This window comes from Hoplias malabaricus, chromosome 13 (genome assembly GCF_029633855.1).
Source record: "Hoplias malabaricus isolate fHopMal1 chromosome 13, fHopMal1.hap1, whole genome shotgun sequence".
In the NCBI taxonomy this organism is placed as follows: Eukaryota; Metazoa; Chordata; class Actinopteri; order Characiformes; family Erythrinidae; genus Hoplias; species Hoplias malabaricus.
This window is the reverse complement of record NC_089812.1, coordinates 29288592-29313946: the sequence shown is the minus strand read 5'-3', so window position 1 is coordinate 29313946 and position 25355 is coordinate 29288592. Positions and strand designations below refer to the sequence as shown.

At 40.2% G+C, this 25355-nt stretch overlaps 1 protein-coding gene and 1 long non-coding RNA gene across 7 annotated transcripts in view; both read left to right on the top strand.

The window, feature by feature from the left end:
- LOC136665271 (uncharacterized) overlaps positions 1-8619 on the top strand; it is a 48209-nt gene extending 39590 nt beyond the window's left edge. For 4 of the 5 annotated variants that reach the window (XR_010795217.1, XR_010795216.1, XR_010795214.1 and 1 more), the window contains 4 exons: positions 5533-5605; positions 5711-5910; positions 7631-7716; positions 7840-8619. This is a non-coding gene — a long non-coding RNA (uncharacterized lncRNA). The remainder of the gene's footprint in view (positions 1-5532; positions 5606-5710; positions 5911-7630; positions 7717-7839) is intronic. The other variant, XR_010795215.1, reaches the window with a different exon arrangement.
- Positions 8620-14556: 5937 nt separating this feature from the next.
- Positions 14557-25355, top strand: part of spop (speckle type BTB/POZ protein) — a 106571-nt gene continuing 95772 nt past the window's right edge. Inside the window, exon 1 of one of the 2 annotated variants that reach the window (XM_066641913.1) lies at positions 14557-14700. The gene's annotated coding sequence lies outside the window, so the exon portion shown is untranslated. The remainder of the gene's footprint in view (positions 14701-25355) is intronic. The other variant, XM_066641914.1, reaches the window with a different exon arrangement.

Genomic DNA, 25355 nt, shown 5'->3' with positions numbered 1-25355 from the left:
CCTTTTCTTTGGCATCCTGTTCCCCTTCTTTACGTGGTGCTCTCGTCTTAAAAGGCGCGTCCTTCAGCGCTCCTCCTTTCACGGCACAGTGGCTAAGCTGAACAAAGGCAATCCGCCGTTTATCGCAGGCTCGCAGGCAAATCCACTCTAAAAGGCCAGCAATAGCCTCCTTGCTTAGTGCACCCATAATCCACCAGGGTATTTACCCGGCGCCCCTTCAACCACATTGTTGTTGTTGTTGTTGGTTTGTGCTGATGTTTACTCCCTCTACCTTCTTTTCAAACACTTTTTCTTGTTGTTTGTGTGGTTCAGGTTTCTTTTCTCCATATTCCTTCACGGGGAATTAAGTTTAAAAAGTGCATGCTCAGAGGACAGAGGAACACGGAGAGGAGAGAGGTGTTTGAATAAACAGTTTCTGACTTTGGAACGCTCCACAATCCCTCTGCTTGCAGAGCAATGGTACTCACCGTCCCAGCCACAACAACAGAACAATGTTTCGTGTAATGGACCAACTCTCAAGAGTAAGAAAGGGAGGGTGAATCTGGGGTAAGTTATCTCCACAGCTTGGGTTTGACAGAAAGTTCTCAAGGATACCCTCTTCTTCACACTAAACTCTTCCTAAATCCTCCTCATCAGGGTCTCCAGTGCGTACGCTTTTATAATCAATGACGCCAAGGAACACGCTTTTCACGGCTGAAGATCATTTCTGGGGTTTAAGCTGTAAAGAGGCCAGTCTTTCCTTAAATGTGCTGTGGGTTCTAAATATACTGCTGCTGACTCCAAACTTTCACAATTAAGGTCTGATTTCTTCAGACGTGTTTAATGTTGTCATATCGAGATGTACTTTGACTAACCTTCTTTAACCTCTGCATCCTCATCAGGGTCACGGTGGGTCTGGAGCTTACCCAGACTCATACCAACATGTGTGGGAGGACAAATTGAAGCACCTGCGGGAAACCCACACAGACACAGGGAGAACACATCAAATTTGTAATGGTCTGCCTTTGTCTATGGTGTTTTCTGCTTGATGTGTCTCTATGCATTTCTTTCTGTTCAACATGTGTTTGTGATTATGTTGTGGCCCCGGTTTCCACCTCCCCTTGTGTTGTCTGCTCTTGTTCCTGCCCCTCCTCTGGGAATCTTTGGTTGCTTAGTAATTGAGAATGCACAGGTGATCCTTGTTCATGGTCTCTGTCCTCATGAGCTATAGCTATGACCGATATGGCCCTCTATTATTGAGGGCATCTGCCATTTTTCTCTGAGTGTCTGAATTTTAAAGTTGGATTCGAATATGATTTTGAGGGCACTACGTTCGCCCACAATGCACTCATGATTTATTATAAACATTATTGCTCACTACACGAGCTGAATGTGGACCAAAGTGCATTGTGAGTTTTTTGTTACTAAGCAACAGCCAGTGGAAGTGTCCAAATTCACTCGTGTTTCTACTTAGTCAACTACATTGTGCCTCACTACATAGCACAATATGGAGCTATTTTGTTCGCAGCCTTTGTTTCTTCTGCATCCATCATTGTTGTGTATATTGTAGGGTGACCATATTTGAGTTTTCAAAAAAGAGGACACATGGGGCATGTTGGCAGCACAAATGCTTCCAGAACCATGCAACTATGCTGCTGAAATTTAATACATAAACAGATGCTCTTTAACAAGATAAATAACAAATGCCTTTTTGGACAGATTCCTTTCTTTTCAACATTTGGCCCTAAGCAAAAATAATTAAATAATATTTTTGTCATTTCATGACAGTTAATTATCATTGAAAGCACGTTATTTTCTGTTCAAACCAAACTTCAAAACTGAAGCCCTGTATTAAAGCCACTTGTTTACACCAGAAAACTCACGATCATGACGGAAACTGACGAGTTTACCTTTATAGACTTAATAAATGATCAGAGCATCGCTGGGATCCAGACATTATGTAAAAATACTTATATTGTATAAGGTCTATCTGATAAAACGTGCTGTATGTGATAGTTATAATTCAGTCTCTCTCCTGTCACGGCTTTAATGATCCGGAGAGTTGGCCTGTTTTCTTCTAAAGTTAATGTTAAACAGAAAAACTGCGCAGAGGTAACTGGATTAACTCGTCAGAGTCAGTAACGGTCAGGTGTGTCCGTGTATTTGTGTCGTTATGGGGACAGAAGTGTTGACTTTAAATATAGAGCAGAAAGTGAAAGGCTCGTGTGACACAGAAACGCTTCCAAATACAAAGAAGAGACTATGATAAATTACTTTAACAACTTTCAACACATTTCTGTTCGAGGCTCCAGTAAAACACTGATGTGGAGCGGAGCTCGGCTGAAAGTGATGTAAACACAAGAAGGTGCGCGCGGCGAAGTGTGTCCCATTTCTACAACAACGTCATTAAACGTGTTCTGTGATTTCTGCGTTTTATGTTTTCAATGTGTTGTTTAGCAGTGCTCTGTTACAGTTTAGCTGGGTAAATGTTTCCCCTCGAACTTACAGACTTTCTCAGCACCACTGTTTACGTTGCGATCCCAGTAAACATTTAGTCGTTGATTCAACGTTAAAATAACGTAATGATTGCCGTCTAATCAACGTTCTTCTAAGGTTGAAAATGAAAGTTGAAAAGACGTCCAAACATAGATATTTAAAAGACGATTATTAAACGTATTTTAGACGTCCATTGACGTTATTAATTGGTCCCGAAATAAATTACTTGTATAAAACGCATTTTGGACGTCCACTGACGTTATCGATTGGTCACCACTTAACTAACTTATTAAGATGGAATTTGGACGTCCATTGACATTTAAAAGATGTCCTTGACGGACAGACTACTTTTAGACCTATTTTGAACGTCCAGGGACGTTCCTTGTTTACTGGGATAGAAACAAAAAGTGACCTGAAGTGAGGCTCAAAGCCAGGACCCCTGAGCTATGTGACATGAATGCTATTTGTACCGCCATAATGCTGTTCTAAAACTGCTCTTCCACTTCCTAAATGCTATGTAACTGAGCTGGACAATGTGACTGTAGCTAATAAGCCGTACAGTAGCTAGAGAAGCACATCATTAGTTTAGTGCTGGGGCGATAAGGCTAATGTAGCTAAGAAATAATGGAAGCTTATGCACATATGTAAACATCATGCCTTAATCTTCACACATTTGCCTCAACCCATGACATGGCTTGCTCATGGCATTTGACCCTGTACGATATGACCTCAAGTCTGATATTTTTAGCTTGATTCCAAAACAACATTTTAACAGTGACTTTTCATGACCGTAAAAACACTAATTGGAAATCACACTCTAAATTAGTGTAGTCTGAGTTGGGCACTACTGTTGACTCATTACATGAAATGGGAGATTCGCCAACATGTTGTAAAGCTCGTCTTTGTCCTTGGCAACAGTAGCTATAAAACATTTAGGAGCAAACATAGATTTTAAGTCTTTAAACTTTATTTTCAAATCATTGATAACCAAGAACCATCAGGTGAAGACATCTGCAAGGAACCAAAACAGGTTTCTCTATGGTATTACTTTAAAGCCCCTATAAACACTCTAATATTAAAGGCTGTAGACAGGAAATATAAGCTTTTGGGTTGCACTGGGAAGACAGAATTGAGTGTCCTGCAAATAATACGGCTGTGGTCCAGCAAGGCCAGGTTCACATTGTCTGAAGAAGCTCAGGCCCTTTAGTGTATGCGACGCAGTTGAACAGGCTTTTCTTCAGTGTGGTTTTATAATCTTCTGTGCTGTGGTGTGTTATAAAGTGGCATAAATGCCAGTGATGCAAGCAAGATCAATAAACTGATTAGTCTGTCTCTGTCCTCTGTTTGAGACTCAGTGGAGAATAGAGTGGAATGAAGGACACTCAGTAAACTTCTGGTTATGACTTTTACTCTTCACACATCACGTTGGCCAAACAGTTCAGAAACACTGATAAAAGAGTGCTTTGCCAGAGTGCTATATGAGGTGGCTCCTATCTCAGTCATTAGACTCTGTAATGAGTCAACCCACAGCCAGTGATGTACTGATCTTCCTCAGACTGAGTGCTTCTCAGTTGGGTAACACAGCCAAGTACACAGAATGGAACTGGGGTCACTACCATATTTAGAACAATATACTGCACATGTTTTATATTTATTTACATTTGAGTGCCTCAAAATCCGCTCCATTTTTTCTTTTGATTTTTATGGCCCACTTAACTGTAGTTTAATTTGAATTAAAATATTTAATTGTATTTAAGCAAATGTTGCCATTGTATAGGTGCTTCCTACTTCATATTTGTGACTTGTGTGGTCTTTTTACTGATGCTTTCTTTTAGTTTTCATAAAATATCTCTCTCTCTGTCTGGATCCTAAAGAGACCGTTTTATCAGGCACTTCTGAGTCAACATTCCTCCACAGCAATGTGACTGATATCACTAGGGGGAAGAGTTTGGTTCCAGATTAAATGATTTTTTTATTGTTTTGTTTCCTCATATAATTTTTGGACTTAGTCTTACTTCTTTAATCCATCAATCCAGCCCTCATTCTAGGCCACATAAGAGTTTAGAAATGCATTAAAGATTAATGGCATTTGCACCATATCAACATTTTTGACAAATGTCAGTGTGAATGTACAAATTATAGCTACTTTTAGTCATTAGCGAGACCTTTCGGTGTCATTTTAACACCTTCCCTCATTTAATGAAAACTGCCCCCAAAAAAGTAAATATTGAATTAAGGCGAACATTTTCACCTCTTAAACTCCACAAAGCACCAGCTGTTCCAGACTTTCATTCCTCACTTCTACCAAAAAAAGAAGGCGAAAATGTCAAGAAATGTCTTGACATTTAAGAGGTTAACAATACTATTATTTCTGGGTTTAAACTTACTTTGTATTTTTTGCTAATTTAATATAATTAAACTTTATTTTACAAAACCAAATACCTCCTTAAAGAACCAATATAATGGAATTAATGAGTTTTCTTTTTCTTAGCCTTTTCTGATGTGTGTAAATCAGGGACCAGACCTTTGAACTAATCCTTAATAAACAAACTGGAGCTGTATGTTACGTGAAGGTAATGGTCTAAAGTGGTGGATAACAAGTTAACATCCGTTGCCCTCCTGTGACAAACAGCCAGGGAAGATAACAATGAGAGTTAGAGAGATAAAGGAATTCCATGAGGAATATCTCAGTAAGCGCATTAAATGGGTGTACACTGTGACCGATCTTAACTTTCAGATCTCTCTGGTCCCTGCCCTGGACACAGGAAGAATCTTCACAGTTGATGTGCAAAAGTTGGCCATATGTGTGGTCGTATGGACATGTCAAGTTATTAATTTCCAAATTCACTTGCGTACAATTTCTCCCACTCTGGATGATCACCTATGGCATATTTGATGTTTACTTCTTTAGTTTTGCCCTTGCCTCACCTTAAGCTGATTTGTTAATAATCTGAAACAAATAGCTTTCATCATTGTACGGTAGGATTGTGTCACTGTATTACACACCATTATCACGATATAAACACAACTTGAACTTTATCATACTTTTCATTATAGTTACGTTATGTGAACTGCCATCACCGTGTGTAGTGGGGCACGATGGATTGGGTTGCCCTGCATGCACCTCCAGGTAAGTTCAAGTGCCCTCAGTTCATTTTATTCATTAACAAGTAAATACGACATTTACATATTTACAGTAGTGTTAAAGGTTTAAAACACTGTTTCTTTTCCTTAGGTGACCCTGTTAACTCCTCAGCTAATATATGATAATCACAAGCTCAGAGACTAAACACCAGTCTGAAACATAAAAATAAGTCTGGTAGTCGCATAGCCAAAGAGGCTACACACTGCTCCCCCTCCCCAGGGTGGCTGTGACATCACAAAGCTCTTATAAGAGGACAGAAACAACCATGCCATCATTTCTACAGATTCAAGGTAAGTCATCATCATCGTCATCTTTTACTCTTAAAATGTTCAAGGTACATGTACACATTTATTTATATTTCGCAATGTCTCTATGCTCTGAGGTGTGATGTCTTAAACAATCATGGTGACATGTCACCAAAAAATAAGAAGGCAACTTCAGATTTGTTTGGCACCAAGCTATAGACGATAGGGTCAAAACATTAGAACGTTAGAGGATCTCAGACCTTCAGAGGAATTTTATATTCCCAATCATTCTTCATGTACATCTCAGGTTGATTTGTAGCTTGCTGCTAAAATACAGCAGGAAATCTCCTGCTTTTAAATAAATAACTCATTTTGTTGTCTGCTAATGTGAACATGATGTCAACCCGGGGCTATAATTAGGGCGTTTTCACACTTGCCCCGAATACCTGAGTCCACACCCAGGATGGGTTCTGGGCTCGTTGGCGGGAGCCAACATTATCTCTGCTTTGCTTCCACACACAAATGCTCCATCTGAACCATGGATCGATTGCATAATTTTTATACGTCACCTTTACAGTGTTTCGCAAAATGATAGGAAGAACTTCCTGTTTGATACTTTTCAATGAATACAAACTCGCAAGCGGTGAGGAACAGCAGTTGTGGGAGGCAGGGCATTTCACTGTGTAGGAATCCTCTCTTAACAAGGAGCCATTCTCATTTGAGAAGATTTATAGCTACGCAGGCCATGCGTGTTTATCTCCACACCCTCGGTACACTCCCACACTCCACAAAGGTGATCTTATTATTCACCTTGCTCCAGTCAGATATAAGTGTGATTTTATTAGACATAGGAAAGGGAAGTAACAGAGTGAGTGAACCAATCATGCAATACCACACGCGGCACTTGAAGCTTCCACACCTGCAGTGGCCCGCACCAGAGTCCAGAAGTTAACCCCGGACCCCTGATTTCACAATGACCAGATATTGGTGTCTGGACAGTAAAGACAGAGCAAGTAGTCCTGGGTTGGGAAAAGTGCTCTAGTGTCAGAACGACCTTGGTCTCTTCAAGATGGCGTCTGCTCATGTTTTAGCTATGCACCAGATACAGTCTTTGTTCATTTTGCCATTTGGCTTTATATTTCTGTTCCTTTTTTCTTTCGGACTTGTGTTTGTTGATTTTATGAGCTGTCCTGGTTTGGTGCTCTCCCGAAAGACAGAAAGAAAAGGAAAGAGAGAAAGAAAGAATGAAGCAATTGTAAAAATGAGTGTTCGTTTTGTCCTTTCTTTCACTCTCTCTCGGTGGTATTATAAATGAGAGAGTAGAGTGGCCCAAGAGTCCAGCATGTAATCCACACTCTATAAGCGCTCTCTAATTGAAGTGCAAACTCAATACTCCCTTATCAGTCCTTCTCCCCCTCTCTGTCTCCCTCTCCCTTTTCTTTCTAATTGGTAATTACACAATGCCTGGCAATCTAATCATTATGGCCAACATCACAAACAAACAATCAAACTAAAAAAGAGAAATATAACTCGACTGCACCCTGCGCTTGGTTCAGGGAGGATTGACTGACAAAAAAGACACCGATAAATAAATAAATTAAAGCCCAAGTGAGACTAAAACCCACCACAACACCTCATTCCAAAGAAGATTAATTTCACATTGCTTCACTCTCGTTTTCTTCATTTTCTCCATCCCTCACTTGGCACTCATTTAGTTGTGTCCCTGGTGTGTGTTCCCGTTACAGTCTCCCTCTTTAATGTGCAGGTAACCCAATTCCTCTCTGAAGATGTCTAATTATTTTTTCCAAAGAGCAGTGAAGTGGTAAGCGATACGCCAGTGCATGGCAAACGGTGGGTATATTAAAACTTTTCACACAGGCATGTTTAAACAATGAGGAAATATGAGTGTGTGTGTGTCTGTGTGGGAGGAAGGTATCGCTGCTTTAATTAAAGTTCTATTTTTCTCTCCTGCAGTCCCTGCGGAGCTTAATCTTCCTGTTGACCGTGTGCTTATTTGTGTCTAATTCCGTTAGAGCTGCCGCCCTGCCAACACAGAAGTGAAGGCTGTGCCAATGCCGCATCACTGAACTGGCATCAGCCCGGCGAGAGGGCACATCCAAGCCTGTCGTTTCATTTCATTCTTAGTGAATCACATAGCAGAGCTGCCGTAACCCAAAGCAGCTCTAATGAATTCCAAACGGACACTGAGAGGTTTCCAGGCATCAGCAATGGAACACGGACACATGATGACTGGGACCGAAAATGATGAAATGCTTGCTTTGAGTTAACCTCCCAGCTTGCAGGGCTTTGAGATAACCATGGTAGATGATGACACATTTAAATCCCTTTGGTGTTATTATCACTGTTGAATATCATTGGCATTATACTGCGTTCATGGCAACTGGGAACTGTGTATGTAAAGAATTCTGCTGCGTTTGATAGTCACTGAGCTAGTGTTCCCAACTTCCAATCTGAAACCTTTCCAGTGCTTCGGCTATGGGAATAGAAAGAATGTGCACAGCCAACTGACAGATCGAGAAAGATGATAAGCACCCTAAAAGTATATGCACTGAAAGTATATGCATTTTTTTATTTGCTACAATCATCACACATGGAACCATCAAAATAGTGATCACCAGATAGGCCCAACACTTAGACCAGAGGTATTTGAAATGTTGAGAATTGCAGGTGTACATTGGTCAAAGGTGAAATTGCAAAATAAATAAATAATAAAAATAAATCTTTTTTTTTAAACAGCTTTCTCAAACAACTGCTTATGTATTCATAATACTCTGATCTACTTTAATGTAATTCATTTTACAATAAAGAGTCAAAGTGAGAAATTTAGCATCATGGATTCATGCTACTTATGTGGGGTATATAATAGTCAGTATATAATACACAATTATAGTTCTGGACCAATTGTATGATTTGACATGATTATTTTATCCATATGCTGTGGTAGTTTGCATACTGAAAAGACACCCAAGTTTTGCTGGGGGGGCAAGTTCTCAAAAAATTGGCAAGGGCGGCACGGTGGTGCAGCAGGTAGTGTCGCAGTCACACAGCTCCAGGGACCTGGAGGTTGTGGGTTCGATTCCCGCTCCGGGTGACTGTCTGAAAGGAGTTGGTGTGTTCTCCCTGTGTCTGCGTGAGTTTCCTCCGGGTGACTGTCTGTGAGGAGTGTGGTGTGTTCTCCCTGTGTCCACATGGGTTTCCTCCCACAGTCCAAAAACACACATTGGTAGGTGGATTGGCGACTCAAAAGTGTCCGTAGGTGTGAGTGTGTTTGTTGCCCTGTGAAGGACTGGCGCCCCCTCCAGGGTGTATTCCTACCTTGCGCCCAATGATTCCAGGTAGGCTGGACCGTGACCATGAACTGGATAAGCGGTTACAGATGATGGATGGATGGATAAATACATTTAATTAGCCCAGAGTTGCTTTCTGCTGCAGTTTTCTTCAAGGTGGTCTCATGTATTAGATGTGCACCATTTTCTAACAAACGACAATAAGAATTTTACAACCTCTTTGTTTGTTTGTTTACTTCCTGCAAGATCCACATTAAAGAGATGAACATTTCTTCCTCGGCAGAAACACCCATTACTGCTTTCAAGAATTTTGTACTTGAAAGCAGCATTAGTCATCTGCATGGCAATAGCAGCACTCATAATATATGACCTGACAATACACAACAAAGAGGCCATTGGTGGACAATGAGTAAAAAGGGCCAGACAGCAGTGTGGAACAATATGACATCAACTGGCACAGCATTTGTTGGTGGAAGTTCCCTTTTTATGCTGATGTAGGCTCTCAAGTGGCTACCTCAGACTCTACCCCAAAAAATGCTCACAATGCAAAAGCACAAAAGGTGATATTTATGGGAAGTAAGCCTCTTTGTAATGGGGTAGTATATGGATGCTCAGGCTTGTTCCCTGTGACCTGACACATTATAAACTAACTGTCTGCTCTTTAACCAAAAAACACAAAAAATCTGTCACTGGGGCAGCATGAAGTTGCATTTTTCTCTCAGCTGGAGAGTTTTCCCTCTAAATGACAGGAGATCTAAGCATGCTCTGCTTTGTCAGAGCTTGGCTTTCAGAGAAAAATTGCATCCAAAGTCAGCTGCAAAACCGTTTACCGTTTCAGCTTCAGGAAACATGATGGCTTTGTGAAACATGAAAATGATGCCTGAATAAAGGGATGCCTCCAACACTTTAAAGATGCCACAGTCGGTTGAGTTTGGGAGGTGGTTTGGGGGGGGGGGGGGGTTTGCCACAGTATGTTTCAACCTTTAAAACACCCATCAGGTAAAGGGCACAAAATTGAACTTCTTTAGGCCAAAATAAGAAACTTGCTTGAGCATTCTGTGTGTGTTCAGTGCTTTTCAAGCATATGCTCAGTTGCCATACACATGTCCCTATGCTAGGGATGTACAGATCAATACCTAAATATCGATACTTTTGATCCCTGCGTTTACTTTTAAGAATTGATTCTGGCTCCAAAATATCAATATAATTTGTTTATTTATTTTGTAGGCTGGAGGTATATTGGCACAGTATGGGAACTACTTTTCCATCTGCCTTCTCCCTTTGTTCACCCACTTAGGCTCTCTTTCTGCATACATTTCCTGTAATGCTAGGAACAAAATGCTGTGTTAATTCAACAAGTTATAAATAAATATTATTGTTAAAAATATATAATTACTACAATTTAAGTAAATACATACAATAGATATACAAAATTTCTCTTTATATCTTTTTTTTTTTTTTTTTTAACCTTATTTGCACTTTCTGAATCAGATGTGGGGCGGCAGATGTGGGTGCAGCAGGTAGTGTCGCAGTTACACAGCTCCAGGGACCTGGAGGTTGTGGGTTCGATTCCCGCTCCGGGTGACTGTCTGTGAGGAGTGTGGTGTGTTTTCTCTGTGTCTGCGTGGGTTTCCTCCGGGTGACTGTCTGTGAGGAGTGTGGTGTGTTCTCCCTGTGTCTGCGTGGGTTTCCTCCGGGTGACTGTCTGTGAGGAGTGTGGTGTGTTCTCCCTGTGTCTGCGTGGGTTTCCTCCGGGTGACTGTCTGTGAGGAGTGTGGTGTGTTCTCCCTGTGTCTGCGTGGGTTTCCTCCGGGTGACTGTCTGTGAGGAGTGTGGTGTGTTCTCCCTGTGTCCGTGTGGGTTTACTCCGGGTGCTCCGGTTTCCTCCCACAGTCCAAAAACACACGTTGGTAGGTGGATTGGCGACTCAAAAGTGTCCGTAGGTGTGAGTGTGTGAGTGAATGTGTGTTGCCCTGTGAAGGACTGGTGCCCCCTCCAGGGTGTGTTCCCGCCTTTCGCCCAATGATTCCAGGTAGGCTCTGGACCCACTGTGACCCTGAACTGGATAAGCGCTTACAGATAATGAATGAATGAATCAGATGTAAAACTTTTTGAAATATCGTTATCAGCTATACCAGCCTGGGTTTTACTTGGTATCAGATTAAAAGGGAAATGTTTGGTATGGCACTTAGTAAAGTAATACTTAGTAGAAGAACAACACTCACTTCTAATAGAACTCACTTTCTATTACCCACTGACTGCAAAGAAACCTTTAAAAAATACTGTCCTTACAGTGGCTACCTTTGTTTATTGATTAAATACATGTTCCATTAGATTCAAGATTATTAATACCTAATAAAGTTTTCATTTTACAGGTTACAGAGGGTAAAGGCCACCTGGATGTTGGAAACACACACGCATAGGCTTCTACTATGAATGTGTTTTGGTTGGTTCATTCTGATATCAGTTTCTGATATTTTCCCTGTTCAGCAACGTAAGTGTCGCATACAGTCTGAAGCAATGGATTGTATGTAAAAGCTAGGTGAGGTCACAAAACACTAAAACCCTTTAACAGAGTTATGGGGTCACATTTAACACACAGCTCTATTCACAGCTGGGAAAGCTTTGCATATCTTCACATGCTCCCCGTTGTTTTTGATCTTATTCCCCTTTTTTTTCCTTTCAAGTTCCTTTTTTTTCTCCCCACTGAGTGTTTTTTTCATGAACTTCCTTTGGCTGGGATTCACATCTCTCTGCAGACGCAGGCCTGGAAGAGGAACACAGAATTGTCACACACACACACACACACACACACACACACACACACACACACACACACACACTTCTCTCTCTTTCCACACACATTCGCATGCTTACTCACTCACTGATGTCCCTCTCAAAGCAAGAGTGAAATTTACTGTTTATTTTGCAGACTATCAGAAGGAATCAAAACAAAATTTCAAGCAAATAAAATGCATCTCTTTAAATTACCCTCATACAATCATTTAAAAACCTCATTAGAATAATGATAAACTTAAAAAAAAAAAATTCAGATCATCATTCCAAAACCCACAACCTACAGCTTCTATTGACAATGAGACAACAGTAGGCTTTTGGGGTTGTTTTTAGATAATATCCAAATACACACTGATTTACAGCATGAATAGATGGACTCATGGCCATTACTCATTTGTGTAACACAGAACAAATAAGACCATATTACATTCAGGACACTAAATTTGCATCAAATAGACTGTAAATAAAGGCTCCTAGAGAATACGAGCACGTCAGTGTTCTGCCATGTTATGTTTTAAATCTGTATCAGCATCTAACTAAGATCAGAGAGTTTTACTGTAAAAATACAGTCTCTTTATATAACACTCAATATGTGTACAAATTTGTCACCAGGGTTATTGTTTGGGGGGGGGGGTATACGTTGTAGTTTGTGGTTGTTAATGTTGGCCAGAACTTTCATTTACGGTTAAGGGTAATTACACTTTCTGTGTCCTCATCGCACCACATCACCAATTCATCTCCACAGAGAACCAATCCACAACCAGATGGTGCTATCGTGTGTGTGTGTGTGTGTCTGTACCTGGTGTATGATTGATGTGGTCAGAGCAGTAGCCATGGGCTGGGAGACAGTGGGGTGGATAAGGCTCTGCCAATCTTGCCTACACCAAGCTCGAATATGCTCTTGTTCATCTGCAACTTCCTGCCCTAGTACACTTGTTAGTGTGCTTAATCAAGGTTGCACGTTGGCGGTATGGCTGTGTATGCCTCAATATGTAAACATCCTTTACTGGGAACACACCTCTGCACATTTTAAAGCACAACGTGGCATATGCTAAATTATGTGCCATTAGTTCAGTCCAGCAATACAGTAAACACATACTCTTAGTCAAGTCTAAGGTCTCAAAAGTTCCCTAATAATCTCCTGCCCTTTTCCTCTGTTCTATAATGAGGTGAATCCTCAGTTCAAGCTAAGCCATCATGTCTGCTTCTTTTGTTTGACGTTGGTCATAAACAAGTCTTTATATCTCTGATCACAATTACTTTCATAAAGATCAATCAACCTCCAAACACTGGAAGACAACTAACATGAAGAAAACCAACACCACACAAACAAACCTTCAAACTCACAGAGGCACATATCCGAATGAAATACATTCCTAGGTGTATATAAAATAATTGTGAGGATCTTATGTTAAATAAATGGAAACAAATAAGATTACACAGGATAATTCAAAACTCTTAAAAGCTCTAGTATATGTCACAGTTGTAAATCTTCATTCTAGCTCTTTATCTCCTAGAATTGATTTTTAGTTAATGTTCCTTTAGAAGCTATAAAAATACCACTGTTTTGACTGGCAGTCTAAAGCCTTATTCAGACGGTATTAGTTTTACCTGTGGATATGGGGGTAAAGTAATTATTACCTGACTATCTCATTAGTTTTAATCCCGTCCGAATTAAAATATGGGGGAAATATTGCGTCATATTGCGGAGAAAATGAGTTTTACCCGTGTTTTCTCGAAAGCGGAGGATCTGAAGCAGGTGTTTAGTGATGAAACGGGGGGGGGGGGTGATGTAAACATGGGAATTTCTTTTTTAATTCATCCGAGAACTTACATTTATGTTTCGGCATAGCTGCTCGAGATGAGGGTAGGTACATGAGCTTTGCCTGACGTAAACAAGGACTACTGACGTGCAGACTGACCAATTAAATGTTTACAGAGAAAGTTAACGGCCAATAACGGTAGCTCTACAGTCAGACCGTCCAATCAGAAGATTTTAGGCTCCTTCACCACGCCCCCTTCTCACTCAAGCGAACCAATCGGAGTAGGGGAGGGCGGGACTAGTTTGTGAACGAAACGCTTCTCGAAATTCTTTGTAAGCTAGAAAAACAAAATCTTAAACTCAGAGTGTTCACTGCCAGTAAGTTTATTGGTAATTTACTATGTTTGCGCGTCTCAGGCTAGTGAAGAACAATGAGTAGCAGACAGTGAAAGCAGTAGCATTATCTCCAATTAGATGTGTATCTTTTGATACCCCACCAATAAATATGTCACCAAACATTGGACATTGTGTCTGATTTGAGGCATGTAACAGAAACAGCATATTAGAAATAAATATATATTAAAGTAATAAAATAACTAAAACTTAAAAATAATTAAAATTATTAAACATAATATGAGAAATAAAAAAAGTATAAAAAAGTCAGGTCTTCCAGTCTCTGGTGGGAAAACAGCAATCAGTCTACCTTCACACGTGTACGACGAATTTTTTTCTATCTACCACTTCTGATGTCTGTGTTTTTACGTTAGTTTTATACTTCTTTTACTGAGTTGTGTTTTGCTGTAGTGAAGTGAGCACGTGGAGCCGCAGCTCGGCCGCGCGCTCCCCCTCCTTCTCCTCCACCGCCGTGCGTGCGCGTGCCCGACGTTCATCGTCACACGTTTAACCCGGACGTGAAGAAGCACGGCAGAAAAATATCCGATACGGTGAAAGAAAAGCCTCTTAAAGAAGGTAAGTTTGGCGATAAAATAAGGCGTTATATTAATCACATTTACCTGATTATGCTGCTCGCGTGATAGACTCTGTAATACGCCCTGAGTGATCTCAGCCGGGAGCTAACATTGAGGCTAACGGTAACCATCACCAACTCCGAGTGGCTCCGAGCTCCAGTTGGTAAAAGACCTGAGACTCATATAATAACGTATAGGGCTTGATCTGAGAGGGGGGAAGCAAGAGGATAAACAAGACAACTAACAACACCCCAGTCCATCCTTTTATCTCTGCTCTGTTTTGTGTATAAAAGTCCAGAGTCTGTAGAATGGAGCAGAGCTCAGTGTTCTGTATAAAGCAGGGGTAACAAAAATACAAAATAAAGTATTGCTTGCACACTCTGGTCATCTCATAACATCGCCCTTGGCTTTGTCTCTGTGATACTTCAAAGCTTTAATTAACCACAATTGTAAAATGAAAATATGCTTCTAGTAAGTTGCATTCACGGGGATTATTTGTATGTTTTAAACTAATGAAGTGCTCTCAGGGGCCAGCCCTGATACAAATTTAAGAATTGTAGTCCCAATTTAAGAGAGAAGGTATTTGAAAAAGTTGAGTAAAGATAAGTAAACACAAGCTAAGTGTCGTGTACATCATATGCTGTGCTATTTGGCTACAAAAGGTTTGGACACAACTAACGATATTTTCCTGTGTTGTAATTAAACAACCAAGCACCAGTTGTTTTTAAACAGATATAAATGCCCATAATGGCTGTGTTAAGCCACTGCCATAAACTTTCTTCACCTCATGTTTGAACTCCATCTGTTTTCTGTTTGTTTTTCCAGCCAGCTGAGCTTTCCAACATAGCACGCTAGCTAGGAAAACTAGCCTGGGTTTAGCTCTTAACGTTTTTTCTCTGGAGGCTTAGAGTGCGTTTAGTAACCTCTCAGACTTACTTTGGGTTATTTTATGTTTTATTTCGTTCATGTAGTTGGTGAAAATGTCGGGTCTTTACATTTACAGCCACCTTTAGGTAACGTTACATTAATTAGCAAGTTTTTTTCCTCTTAAGAGGCCTGTGCGTCATGAAACTAAGTTATCTCATTCTTCACCGGCTTCTCACTCGAATTCTTCATTCCACCTTCAGTGGGGCTGCAGTTATAAGGCGATTCCACACCATTTAAGATGGAGCGGAGAATTAGAACAGAAAGGTAACTTTAAGCCTCTTCTGTGCGTCAGGGTTGTAAGCTCAAACACAGAGCTCTCATACTTTAGTTAGCAGAAGCTCTGCACATGCGCACTGGCCCCATTCCAGCTTCTGCTAAATACTGAGCCGGTTTGTCTGCATGCGCAGTGTTACGCTGCAGGGGCGCGCTCTGCCAGAAAGTGATCTACACTGAGGTTCGGGAAAGAAGCGTACAGTGGCTGCTGCATTGCAGAAGTAATGACCTGATGGCTAGTTGGGCTTAGATAGGGCAGTCATTAAAATAGGACAAAGATGGACAGTGGAGCAAAAATAAAAGGGCCGGGGGGGGGGGGGGGGGGGTGTTCCTTACTTTGGAAGCATTTTTATTTGTTTATATATTCTGATCTCATGAATTTGTGCTTATCTTCACATCTACTGATCATTCTATAACTGTGGAAAAGTCCCAGAAAATCTGGCACAATTAAATATTAAATACACACAACGTTTGACAGTATTTATAGAATATGGGGTGACCATGATATATGAATTACCAAATATTTGCTTAAAAATAAAAATATCTGCATTGAATAGATATTATATGTCTTTGCTCAAAGGCAGTTCAATCTTTCAATGTTCAATGTTTGCTGTATCCCTAAATAATCTGCTGATTAATCCATAGGTAAAAATAAATAGTTTAGTATTTCCCAAATTTTTCACCAGTACTACAAAAATATTTGCTTACCTTAATGTTTTGTTTAATAAAGTCAACGATTTGTTTGTACAGACACAAGCCTCATTTCCATAAATTACCCTTTATTTAGTTTAAAAAGTTTTGTCAAAACAGTCTGATTAACAGAGAATGCACTGAGTAGGGAAGTGTGTTTGACTGAAGGACACCAACCCCTCATCTCACCTGTATGATGCACTTATGGTCAGGTCACCCAAGACCTATGGTAATGACAGGCAAGCAAATAATAATAATAAAAAATTAGTATTAATAATATTAAAATATTTTAATATTAGCATTGATTAAAAACCAAAAACAGTCACTTTTATTTGTCACACCTGTTGCCCTTCCCCCATACAGCATTTAAGCTTAGTAGAGGAGCAGGATTTGTGTGTGTGTGTGTGTGTACGTGCTTGCACCTGTCTGAGCATGTATGTTAAGTGAATGTTGCCTTCAGTGAAGTGGTCTAGTTGTAACTTTGTTATTGTAAGTATTGATGAAAGTTATTCCGTTTTTTCAGCACTTACTTGTGGTTAAATTGGTATATTAAAGAGTACGTGTGGAAATCTTTAAAATCACTTGCAAATTTCGGGTATCTGGAGTGTCTGATAACCCACAAACCGTGGAAAAAAACAGTCTGGAACGTTTATTTTGGGATCAGCCATTCTGATTTTTTGAGGCATTCTGATTGTGTTTCACTTCTCATGTCAATGGCAGAGAATTTTGAGACCTCTGAGTAACTCCAGTCACAGCACCGACTAGAAGCATTCTTCAGATTAAGAGAATATAATAAAACAGTATCTGATTCTGTATAAGTTGTAGTGTCCCACTGTGTTCAGGACAATTGTATCTTGGTCTAATGGCATACATATTAATGCATTTAAAAATATTGTCTTAATCATTTGAGAAAAAACATGAACAAAATTACTCTCAGTGGCTAAACTAGAACATTAACAGGCACGACTGTGCTTCCTTTTGCAAAACTTTATCTAGGTTTGCTGTGTTTTCTGATTGTTATATGAGGTATAATGATAATGTTACAGTTCAATGGTACGGGCAGGAAGCTTGTTAAATCAGTCAGTTTATCAGGATGACAATGCACCAATACACACAGCAAGACTGGTGAAAGATTGGTTTGATGAACATGAAAGTGAAGTTGAACATCTCCCATGACCTGCACAGTCACCAGATCTAAATATTATTGAGCCACTTTGGGGTGTTTTGGAGGAGCGAGTCAGGAAACGTTTTCCTCCACCAGCGTCACGTAGTGACCTGGCCACTATCCTGGAGGAAGAATGGCTTAAAATCCCTCTGGCCACTGTGCAGGACTTGTATACGTCATTCCCAAGACGAACTGACTCTGTATTGGCCGCAAAAGGAGGCCCTACACCATACTAATAAATTACTGTGGTCTAAAACCAGATGTTTCAGTTTCATTGTCCAACCCCTGTATATTGCAATATAAATTGTTTCAATAACAATTCAATTATTTTTAAACACATTTTCAATATTTCAATATACATTATAACACCTGTCTTTGACTGACGTTCATTACAGGGTGCTGTTGTCAGTTAAATTTAAAATGTAGTTAAAAAATATTAATATTGCCAAAGCCAATAGGTTTATGTTTGATGGTGATGTCTTTAAAATTGGTCTTGGAAGTGTTTCATTGGAATTTATACTGTTCATATCGATATCGAAATTATATTGTATCAAGCAAAATTAAGAAATATGTATTTTGGCCATATTGTCCAGCCCTAATATCAATGCACCCTTATACATGCCATTACACCTGTATTAAATTTTGCTGAGTACATAATTATTGTTCACTATTTAAAGGAATACTAAGTAATATTGATCTTTTTTGCCTCTGAGCCTCCACCTAGTGTAATGAATGTTTACAGGATTTCACTGAAATCAACGGGGAGGGGTGGGGGCTGGTTTCCTACTTTCCTCCAAAGGTTACATAGTGCACTTTCTGCAGTGCTGAGCCCAGAAAAGCAACAACATAGGCTTTGTTCTCCCTATCGCAAGCTCAGTGGATCATCACAATGATTTTGATGCTGTAATTTTAAGGTACAAATATTACTTAGTGTTACTTTAACACTGGCTCCAGTGTTAACTTTATCGTTAGTGCTCTCTCTTTTAGATGTGTGTTCCTTTCACAATTTGGCTAGAAGTTTCCTTGGCTTGATTAATGTTTGGACTGGGATCCAGTGGGCTCTGAATCAGCACTGTATAAAAAAAAAAAGCCTGCATTAAAATGTATGTACTTCATTCAATACATGCAGATCTATGTATTTGTTAGTAATAAATGAAGGACAAATGAACAGAAGTCCCTGTCTCTATCTCCACTTACCCCTCTGCTTCTCTTTTCAAAAGTGAAAATAATTGTTTCCTTAGGCTTATGGTGTATGAAACCATGGCAGTCTGAATTTGCCAGTTTGAGACTGTCTTTGGAGGACTGCAGTTTCAAAATGACATTAACGGCTTTTGTTCATGATACATCTTCTAGCTTATGAAACACCATATGGTCGCGTTAACAAGGTTAAAAACTTGATTTTTACTGAAGGGGATCATTTAAAGTGTTCATTTGAGAGTGCCTATTTTTTCCCCACTTTTTCATGCCTTGGTTCAGTCGTGAGAGTGGCTGGGGGGAGGGGGAGTGTGCCTACTACAGAGATTTTATTCAAATAGAATATCTTCTGTTGAGTAAAAAAGGACCAGGGCACTCTACTTTAACACCTTCACCTAGCTCTTACTGCCTCTTCATTTAAAGCCATTTTACATGCTTCGCTCAGCAATTTGTTTTACTTTATCTTGGTGCCAATTTACTCCAGTTTATCATTTAAATCTAGTACAGGCCAGACTTTTAAAATGAGGTGCTGGTTTTTTGTGCATTTATTTGCACAGATGTGATAACATCTGACAGGATGTAGTGGAACCTAATAAGATATTTTCCAATGGGAAACCAATAGGAAAGTCCTTTGCCCTTGTAATAGGATTTGTGCATACATCGGTGTAATTAGATTTTAGCATTATTGGCTGGTTTTGGAATGGGATTTTATCTTTATCAAGCAGACTAACCTTTATTAGGCATGTCACATTTGGTTATAAATTAATCAAACAATCTGTGTTTTATTTTGGAAATTAAGTGTGTAATCAGAGGGGGAAAACTTTGATGAAAACTGACTTTATGAAATATACTTATTTTATGTGACAAAAGATTCATATAAATTAGAACTTCCTTCAAGCTCTGCTTTATCCTGTGAAGAAACATACAGAGTTGTACTGGTTATTGAGACAGGGTCAACATTCCAGTAAAGCAGACCCTGGATATTTCCCTGCATTACCTCCATTTACCTGAACCTCAGTACAACACCTAGGAAGTTTCTAGAAGCCAGTATTTTGTAAGAAAATACCACAATGACTGTTTATATTTGGTAAACCTGCATGTTACTGTGCTTTAATTATGTGAAAGTACCTCAAGAATCAAGCAACACAAGCACCCTATCTATCCAGCCATGTTCAGAGTGCCTGCTTCTTTAAATGAGAATGAACCCCTATTAATCTCCTCACCCCCACTTTCACAGTTGCGAGAAGTGAGCGAGCAGAAGCCCTTGTTTTTGCCCAGTTTTGCTTGTTCTCTTATTCTCCTGACTTTGCATTCTTTCTTAAAAGCTCTTCTGGTGCTGTGTGAGGAGATATTCAGGTGGGGTGGTACTAAAGGGAGTCAAATCTGAAACATTTGTTTCAGAAGTCATGTGTCCTGATGTAGGGAGAACACAAATTTGAATGGGTTTGAGTGAAGTTTGTGGATTGGTAGGTGCTCATATACTTAGATTTCCCCATATAATGTGGTTTATGACGGGTAGTCCCTTATTGAATTGGCTTGTAAGGCACTTAGTCACTCACTCAGCCCCCCAGAGTAACCAAATAGTCCACAAGGGGCAATATTCAGTGCTTAGCATTCATTTCAGTGTGAACCTGTTGAACATATCTCAAGAGAGAGGTGTCAAAATCTCACTTGTCTGTGTGTGTTTATGTGAATAGTCAGCAGAGCAAAGGTCTTGTTATTTTTTTTTTTCATGTTGAGAAAGTCACTTGTTTATGCCGAATCTGACACCATGTATGATCATGTTCTTCCTGGTGAAATACTGTTTACAACATATATGTGGGGCTGCACGGTGGTGCAGCAGGTAGTTTCGCAGTCACACAGCTCCAGGGGCCTGGAGGTTGTGGGTTCGATTCCTGCTCCGGGTGACTGTCTGTGAGGAGTGTGGTGTGTTCTCCCTGTGTCCGCGTGGGTTTCCTACGGGTGCTCCGGTTTCCTCCCACAGTCCAAAAACACACAATGGTAGGTGGATTGGCGACTCAAAAGTGTCCGTAGGTGTGAGTGTGTGTGAATGTGTGTGTTTGTGTGTGTGTTGCCCTGTGAAGGACTGGCGCCCCCTCCAGGGTGTATTCCCGCCTTGCGCCCAATGATTCCAGGTAGGCTCTGGATCCACCGCGACCCTGAACTGGATAAGCGCTTACAGATAATGGATGGATGGATGGAACTTGTATGTGTGTATATGAATGACACAAAGCCTGCACATTACTTGGTATAATCTGTAAAAAGATGTATTAAAATTATAAGTAATATTTAATTAATACATAACAGCCCAATAAGGTTTATCTTTGCCAGCCTTTGTTTTCCTTACAAATTTGCCAAGTTGTCACCAGAATGTTCATTGTCTTTTTTTAAATGTAGACCAGAAGGTCTGCTCTCTGTTCGCCAGCTCTGTCATCAGCTGTTTATAAAGACCTAGACTTGGCACAAATATGTCTTAGTTTCATTAATATTTGTGGGTAGGTTACCTCAGCATTGCATATTAACACCACGTTACATCATACTATATCATGAATAAAGTCAGTACTTATGAGAACTGACCAGCTGCAGGTTTCATTTTAAAGAGAACAGCATTAATCCTGCTTCACTGGATTTTAAACAGTGTTTAATCATCATATTCGTAGTTATTGATTGGTTCATTCATTCATTATCTGTAACTGCTTCGTACCGATCAGGGTCGTGGTGGGTTCAGAGCCTACCCAAATCCTCTGGGTGCCACCTACTCTCTCACAATCTCAGAATTGTGGTTGTACATATGTGTTGCGGAAATTGTTTTGCTATATATTTCTTTAACTCTTCCACCTCCAGAATAGTGCTTTAATTAAACAATAGGCATATTATCTGGACTAGCATAGGATTGCTAATCAAATGAGGAATATTATAGCGTTACAGCCAAACAGATAAACTAAGCCTATATAGTGTGTGAAACTCTATTCTATGCTTGTGATTAATCAAACAACAGTGTATTCCCCTGGTTTAAATATCAGATTCCCGTGTAATTTAGGAGTAGATGTGAAGGAGAATGTTGGGTGGGTAGGGTGTTTGTGTAAAAGGGAGGAACAAGGCATTTAAAACTTGCGGGCGAGAATAGGCTCATCTCTCACAGGCTATTGCTGGTGAGGAAATGCAGCCCAGATTGAATTAGTTTACATGAGGGGATGGAAATTGAAATATGGATTGGGGTCGCAAATGATGGTCTGCGCTTTCATATAAGGAATGAAATATTTCTGAAGTGTGTGTGTGTGTGCGTGTGTGTGCATGGCCATGTGCTTGTGCAGTGTCAGTTTCTGCATTTTACCATCTGCATAATATTGGACGATTACACCCTTTGCTTACTGGTAATGATTGTAAAACGTTGATTAACGCCGTCATCCTTTTACGTATTGATTGTTTTAACTCACTGTTTTACAGACTACCTGTTAAACTGGTCTGTCATCTCCAGTACATCATATATATTATGTTTTCTCTATTTGTGCCCCACCTAAACAACAAACACCCACTGTTTTCCTGAGGCCTGTTGAACGTGGTCTCTTGATTAGTATTCATGTAAATGTAAATCTTTGGAGATGGTTGCAGATACGACTAGATGGTATTTCATTTGACTCTGCCCAAAGTGAGGCAGAGGAATGGAGCGAGTGACTGTGGAAAAGAAAGGGCAAGATATTTTCAGGAGATACGAATAAGTGGCATTTTAGTAGCTTTAACCATTTTGTGTGTCGAGTGTGTGCGACGGTGTGAGAGATTTTGGCAGATATGCAGAATGGATGGCATTTCAGGTTTAGCTTTAACCTTTTTGGTGTGTGTGTGTGTGTTGGGTGTGGGGGGGTTTGGTACACTGAGCACATGGGATGGTGCTGAACCTTCTGTGGCTGAGCTTGAATGTGATCTGTTTTAGGTGCTTCTCAGCCATTAGACACCGATCAGCAGTAAAGGAGGAGCGGGGGGGGGGGGGGGTTCAAGTTAAAAGAATCTGACTACTTTCCAGAGTCAGGTGAGCAAAGTAAAAAGTAATTGTTAGAGCAGGGCAGGGGAGAGAGAGAGAGAGAGAGAGAGAGAGAGAGAGAGGGGTGTTACACCAGTGTCTGAGTGAAATCGATAGTTCATATGGTTGTGAAATTGGCTTTTTGGGGAAAGCAGAAAGAAAGAGGGAGCTGTATGTGTTGGACTGTGCACAGCATTCCCCCTCCAACACTCCCCCAATCGCTTGAGCTCTGTGCACGTTCATCTTCAAATCCTTATTTACCATAAAATATTTGTTGTTTATTCGGCATATTTACACCGTCTGCATTGCTCATGCACACCAGACACACATGAAACACATTGTGTACAGGAGGTTTTTGTGAGGATGTATTATGGATACTTCTGTACAGATAAGATGACTTCTGTATGTTGTCTGGGGAGTTACGTTATTGACTGTGTGCATTATTCAATAGCAGAGAACATCAGGAAACAGCTTGGCTGGTGTTATGTTATTAGGGCCTGAGTGCTATAAAACTTCTGTCACTGACACTAATGCAGAACCAATATTGATATTATCTATTGGATCTCTTATGTTAATTTTTTAGATTTTAATTTAGTACATTGTACCATACTGTCAATTCCCAGTTGTAGTTTTGTAGTGTGGGAGCTCAGTGAGTGACTTTTTATTTTGCCTCCACAAGTCTATGTTCATTGTGTATTAATGTCTTATGTTTAAAGGCTAAGCACCAGCTATATGAAAGTGTCAAACAAATAAATACAGTGGAATTTGAGTTCCTAACTTGTGTTTATTGATAGTCAGAAAACATGTTATTTCTTACTAATTCAAGTAATAAGGTTTAAAAGACCGTTGGTCCCCCCCCCAATGGTGTTGGGAAACTCTAATAGGCGTCTTGCCTGTGACGTAGATGGTAGACAACAACTCTAGAAGTTGCACTTAATTTAATGCAAAATGACGAAAAGGTGTGTTGTTTTTGGCTGCAATCATTCAATGTACAGTGGGACATCTGTGCACAAATGGCCCAAAGATCCCAAAATATCCAGAAAATGGACTAAATTTGTCAACTTTAAACGGGCACTTTGGAAAGGACCATCCGCTCACTCCGTTATCTGTAGCTCCTTTCACTGGCGCTTTTCCAACAATATGGGCATGTAAGGACACCAACGAAAGGTGTTCAAGAGCCTCTGTAACATGGAGGTAAACAGGGTAAGGACACTTACTTCGCCTGTTTTAGTTGGTGTTAGTTAACGTTAGCTTGATTTGCTAAACTTGGTGGCTCAGATTATACTCGGCTACGTAGTTGCATTACGGAGGTTTTCGACTTCGGTCACATTTACAAGAATAACGGTACCTCTAAATTTGACTTTAGCTTATTGCTAGGCTATTGTCATGAACAATGTTGGTTATTTAGCTAGCTAGATACTGTCAGAACGGTGTTTTACCGCGGCGTTGTTCACCAGTGACGTCACGGTTGCGTTCAAGAATTTCCGTAGCGAGCTCGGGTTTTTCCGTCAATTTAATAAAATTGTCAGTTTTAAGCAAATTAAGCTGCTATTTTCATTTTAATTCATACTTACATATGTCAGTAACTAAAATAATGTGAAATATTCATGGAGGTCCATTAAGTGGTGCTTTGCCTTTAATCAAGGTGACTCATTTGGGCTCTGAACTTTTGCTGTCATCAGGGGCCAGGTTTTATATTTCGTATGGTCCTCTGCTTGTGGTCATGTCTTTTCACATTTTGGCCACTAAAAATGTAAAAGCTGTGGCGTGAGTGGACCGTGTGTGTGTGTTTGCTGATTTGTGCCTGGTGGTTCTGGTTGGGCTCCTGACCCACTGCCCCCCTGATTGGGATGAAGCGATTACAGAAGGTGAATGAAGTGACCACTAGCCTTTGAGGTTCTTAGTTCATTTTTTTTTCTTTTCCAATTGACTGTATAATGAAACCAGCTTAATTTATGCACTTCCTACTACTCTGTTTCCTCATTGAGACGTTAGTTAATCAAACATCTACAACTCTGAGCTGCAGTCGCTGTTGCAAACATCCATAGAACTTTTAGAACACAGCTGGAATATGCTCAGCCCAAGAAGGGAATGGAAGAAGACATCCGGCGTATTGCTGCAGGTGTTGGAGTAAATTGTGTTTTGCTGAGCGTTTGGCAGCTACAGAGAGCACACACTGTTTTCACACACTGCTGTTGTTAGCTGAGCGAGGCGATCCCTTTAATGAAACAAAGTGAAAGCTGTGCAGTGTACATTCTCTGTTTAACCTCTTGTTACTGACGCTTCTGAAAGATTAAGTGCTGGGAGGTGGTCTTCTGCAGGGTAATTAGGGAAACGGAGCTCAAATCATCAAAACACCATCATTAATAAGCTGTTCAGCTTTGAACAG